Source organism: Cupressus sempervirens, chromosome 9 (assembly GCF_028749045.1).
Source record: "Cupressus sempervirens isolate cs-2001-9-10 chromosome 9, ASM2874904v1, whole genome shotgun sequence".
NCBI classification, from domain to species: Eukaryota; Viridiplantae; Streptophyta; class Pinopsida; order Cupressales; family Cupressaceae; genus Cupressus; species Cupressus sempervirens.
Genome location: NC_143126.1, coordinates 54,135,449 through 54,141,453, shown reverse-complemented (window position 1 = coordinate 54,141,453; position 6,005 = coordinate 54,135,449).

The following is a 6,005-nucleotide window of genomic DNA, read 5'->3' as shown; positions in this document are numbered from 1 at the left end:
AGAGCAACAGTCTTTTCCATCATTAATGTTCTGGCATAGTCAATCATAGATCTATTCCTTCTCTCAACAGTTTCATTTTGTGGGGGAGTTCTAGGAGCTGATGTTTGTCTCTTGATTCCTTTGTCTTTGCAGAATATCTCAAATTCATTTAATGTGAATTCACGACCTCTATCTGATCTTAGGCATTTTGAGCTCTTTCCTATTTCCTTTTCAACTCTAGCCACATACCACCTAAACATTTGATAAGAATTATATTTTTGCTTTAAGAACATAACAGTCATCATCTTGGAATAATCATCAACAAACAACATTATATATTTATCTCCTTTGTAGCTCTATACTTCTATTGGACCACATAAGCCAGTATGGACTAACTCAAGTACTTCTTTAGATCTATAGTTTTTACTCTTGAAACTTGACTTGGTCATCTTTCCTAGCTGACATTGTTTGCACATAATATTATCAAATTTCTTCAGTTTAGGTAAACCTTTGACTATCTTTATTTTATTGATATTGACCAGATTATCAAAGTTGACATGACATAGCCTTCTATGCCATAACCACACATCGTCAAATTTTGCAACAAGACAAGAAGTAGTTTCCAGATCAAGATAAAATAGATAACTTCTTGTTTGATCTCCTTTTCCTATCAATCTACCATCAGTATCATCAATTTTTGCAATTTTATTTTCAAATTCTACTTTGCACCCTACATTGCCTAACTGTGAGACACTTAGGAAATTTTAGTTTAGTCCTTCAACATAGTATGCATTATCACATGAAATTTTCTCTATAATCTTAATAGAACCTTTTCCTTTGATTTGACATGGAGCATCATTAACAAATATAACACTATTTCTATCATACTGAGTAAAGTTAACAAGCTTACTTTTTTCTTTTGTCATGTGATGTGAGCATCTACTATCTATGATCCATCTGTGATTCTTGTTCATACATGTTACCAGTGTTGTAGGCTCTTCTTCATCAGATTGGTCCTTCATGGCAATGTAGGCAACTTCATCATCATTATCATCAAAATCTTCTTCGACAATATAGCACTTCTTGCCTTTCTCTTTGTAATCTCTCTTATAATCTTCTCTTCTATTTTTGTACTTGTTGCCTTCCTTATATTCCTTTTTCTGTATACACCTTGCAGTAATATGTCCTACTTAATTGCAATTGAAACAAATGATAGGCAGCTTACCTTTGAATTTTCCTTTGCCTCTATGAAATCTTCTAGCTAGTAAAGCTTCTAATTGATCCACATCTTCCTTATCAGTGCTACTGTCACTGGATACATATTTCATCTTTCTTCCCTTCTTTTATTTCACCTGATCAGCATCTTTCAATGATAGCCTGGCCTTGAAAGCAGATTGAACATTCTCAGGTCTATAATTGTCAAAGTTAGAGAACTCAAATGTAGTGAGTCTACCCACTATACCTTCAAAACTTAGATTGTTTCCTGGCACTAATCTTAGCTCTTGTATAGCTGATACTCTAATAGCATAGATAGGGAGCAAGGTTCTTAATAACTTACTATTAATAGTATCATCATCTAATTGACCACTCAAACATCTTATTGCACTAACCACTTCTTTTATTCTAGCAGCATACTGAGCAACATTTTCACTTTCTTCCATTTTCATATCATCAAACTTTCCTCTAAGGCTTTCTATTTTTTCTCTTTGGACATTCTGATCTCCTCCATAAATTTTTGATAGGGCTTTCCACATCTTGAATCAAGTGGCACATCCTTTGATATCATCGAATTTAAAATAGTTGAGTGTAGAAGTAATTTCCAGCATTGTCTGATTGTGTTCTTGTTTGTTTTTCAAATCTTCTGCAGTAAGAGTACCAGCTGGATCAACATGTTCAGTAACAATTGAACTTTGGGCACAATCTCCTATGGATCCAAGATGTAGCTTCATCAAGCTCTGCCATGCAGCAAAGTTGTCTTTGTTGAGCTTGGGAACTTCTCTCTTAGGCATTTTGATATTCTTTGCTTCTAGTCCTTTTAAACTAAGTCAGCAGCAATGATCTAATACCAATTGTTATAATTCTTTAGTATAATTGAGAGGGGGATGAATCAGTTATCCAAGGTCCGATGCCACTTTTTCTCCAAATCCTTAGTAGCACATAACTGAAACTATCATGCATATAATTTGAACATTTAAACAACTATGAAAAGTAAACATGCATCACACCATAACACTAAGAATTTGATAACCCAGAAACCCTCCAAGAATAAGAAGGTAAAACTGGAGTGGGGATGATACCCACAAAAATAACTGCGCAATTGATTTCAACCACTTCTGATGGTCTGCCCTATTAAAAGCTTGCCCTATTAAAGGCTACAACACATTGTTAAATGTGACCTTGTTAGAGGATTTCACCATATTGTTAAGAATGGGCCTAGTTCAAGGACTTTGGAACATTCACTTGGAATGTCACCCTATTAAAGGATTTATAACATGGCTATTAAACCAACCTAAGTCCATAGGATTTATCTTAACTGTTACAATTGCTAGAGAGTAACATAATGGCTTTTGATCTGATACAACTTATAACATATCTTACAGATTACAAATCACACTTTGGTTCAATCCTTTGCTTGGCTTTAATCACTGTAGCTCTGAAATCTTGTCATCTCAAACTTTGTCACGTTGAGTCTTCTTACTCATTATACCAATGCAATCATATCTATGGTCCTATCGAATCGGAGTATCTATGCTCTCTTCCACCTTAGCACCTTCTTCAACACTTCATGCTTTTGACCATCACACTTTGCTTCATGACCTTATGACTCCTTAAATAGAAATTTGGAATACCTTTCCTGCTCAATTCACCCTCTCCAACTTTAGGGTTTCAATGGATTAGGTAAAATACAATGTCTCTATCCCATATCTTGCTCTTATCTAGAAGCTTCGTCTAGAATCCAATTTTATTTGTCAAAAATAGTTTACATAGTGTTCTGTGCCACCGGCTCATCATTCTTATCTTCTATCTGATTCACAGGATTCAAGGTAACAACCATGTCGGCTTAGATCTGGTGAATCTTCAATTTTCAAAATAATGTAGCAACTCAGCATTATTGATTTATTGATGCTCAGCACCAAAAGAAATTCTATGAAACTCGGCTCATGAAATTAACTTGGCACTTCAATATCACTCAGCACTTATATCTTGCTCAACACTTGAAAACTTACTTGGCACCTATTTCTTTTCTGCTACTTGGCACCTAAAGACTACTCAACACCTGAAGATCACTCAGCATACACTAAGTTGAACTTTTCTCGGCTTCAACTGAGAATTTATTCGGCACTAACTAGCTTACTCGACTCTTTATAATGAACTTAGTTAGGCTTTACAAATGACTTAGCTAAACCTTACATATATCTTGGTGTGTCGATCCTCTATGTCTTAGAGCATGTCATTAATACACTATTTCATCAATGGCTTAGCTGATCCTTATACTTCATTACAACATCATAACTTCAACCTTTGTCTAGGTGCTCTAGTTACATCTTATTGATTGCCACCTCCTTGTCAATCAATCAACTTATAGTATTTGGATCATTGAAGCAATTGTCATTCCTAGAAGTAGCAAGTTTGACATCAATGAAAAAATAATGATTGAGAACATTCTTTACTAGTTCCATTACTCTTCATTCATGAGCTTTTCAATTATTTCCAACAAATTGTGTATGCCCTTTCTTTTGGAATGAATTTATTCACAAAATCTTTTAGGGAAAAAGACATATGTGTCTTCCCTAAATTTGGCATTTTTTGTGCTAAATTGGTTTCCCTAATTTGTCTTTCAATATATATTTCCCACTTCTACTTACAATTGACCGTATTATACAAATTTTTTACAATGGATTTTTCTAACTCTATAGGTGTAGTTTTAAATTGTATCATAATTTTTATCAAAGATTTTTCAATATTTTTCTTACCTTCTTTATTGAGGGAGTCAAAATTGATGTGTTTGAATCCTTTCAAGCTTGCTAGTTTAATAATTTCTTGATATGCCTTATCTAAAATTGTAGGAGGTGGTCTTGGCATAATATGAAATTCTCTTAGATCATTAGACTTAGTTTCTTCATCATCTTCTTCCTCCTTTGCTACAACTAACTTTCTCTTTGGCCTCTTAGGAATGATCTTCTTAGGTGAACTAAACTATTTTATTTTTTCTTTACTTTCTTTTATTTTGATAGGTGGGGGCTAGATTTTCTTTGTATTGGTGTAAATAAGTATTTACTTATTACACTTACTTAAGTTTACTTAGGTTAATGCATTATTTAATTATTTTGCACTATTTTATTATTTATTTAGGCGAGACACTTAGGAGTTTGTGTACTCTCACTGAAGTGTGCAACTCTAATTATGCACATGGTGTCTACAACATAGGAGTTTGCATCATTCACTGAATTGTCATCTTGACAACATAGTTATTCACACTCCTCATTTAGCACATTTTGTCTACACCATTGATTTGTGTGCTACACCATTGTAGGCTTATCCTCACATCATTGCACTTAATTCTGTGCTTAATGGAGGATAACCCATATCTGGTGGACATGTGTTTGGTTGTATGATTTATCATGATGCTGACTTCTATGCATTCTAGAAGCTCTCCTGAGGCCTTTATATACAAGCACTCCTAGTGTACTCTTGAAATGGCTATGTGGCATATTGAATGAATATATCATCATTCTGATCATACTCTCTCTACAGGTTTATTGTGTGCTTGTGTTGAGTTCTTAGTTCTTGGGTGAATTATGGCCTAAGCCAAATTCTTACATGGTATCAGAGATGAGGGAGATTCACTACACATAGTTGTTTGAGACCGTTCATGCTTCAACACCTCAACCTAAATCTAGAGGATCTATAGAAACTGGGAGCATCTAGAGCCAAATCTAACCTCACTGTTACATTTGGAGCAATGATTCAGTTAAGATGGACTATAAATTAGCCTATGCTAGGTGAAAATTGATCGTGAGGTAAATTTTTTTTGCAAATCAGAACTTGGAGGCCCCACTTTCTAGTTCGGGTATGGTCATTTTATTGATCTAATTATTTGTGTTTTAGATCTAACTTAATTATTTCTCTGTAATTCTGCTATATTTTTCAAAATTATTTTTTGAATTTTTTTCCTAGTTGGGCATTCAAGTAGAGAAATTTTTTTTAGTCGAACCGGGTAGTGACATCCTAGCTCAGCTCTATAATTTTGGTGGAATATTATTATTTATTTTGTACGGTCTATTTCTTCTATGAGCATTATTACATCATCAAGCTATACAATTCATTAAATCTAGTAGATCCAACTGACACTCATGAAATTTTGATCACAAAAATGACCAAATCCGCACACTAGCCTCATAGGGGTTTTCATTTTAAACCACACATACAATAATCCTCCCACAAATGTGGGATAATTCCATAATAGACCCAGTGGCATCTTAACTATATTTCAGGTTGCAAGGACTTTGTGATAACATGAAAGTCTCAACATTGCTATTAGAAAATTGGTAGTCCCAAAACCCATTATGGTGATGTCCATTCTAATTTTTTGCTACCTATGACATATTTTAATGCTGGTGAAAGAATATACCAGTCATAATGAAGTAGTCTGGCGCACATGCATCCTTCACAATGAAATAGAGACAAGACACCCACCAATTAGGAGCCTACATGTTGCATCCAATCCATCACATACTCTATGTAGAGCTTGCACAAGTGGTAATTCATCCAACCACTCGACAAAAAGTTACTTTCCCAGCCTCAGAAGACTACATGACACATGTACACAATCATCCTCATTAGCAAAATGTGGCATCCAAATTAGTGCCACCTCCACTGTACACCATCTAGTACATGCAAGCAGATTGTACAATATGAATTTTTGCCACATCACCCATCTGTACCATCTGTAAAGTGGTGATATCATCAAGGGGAGCCATTTGTGCTAACATCATCAATTTCATGTGCCTAAATTTGATGGTCAT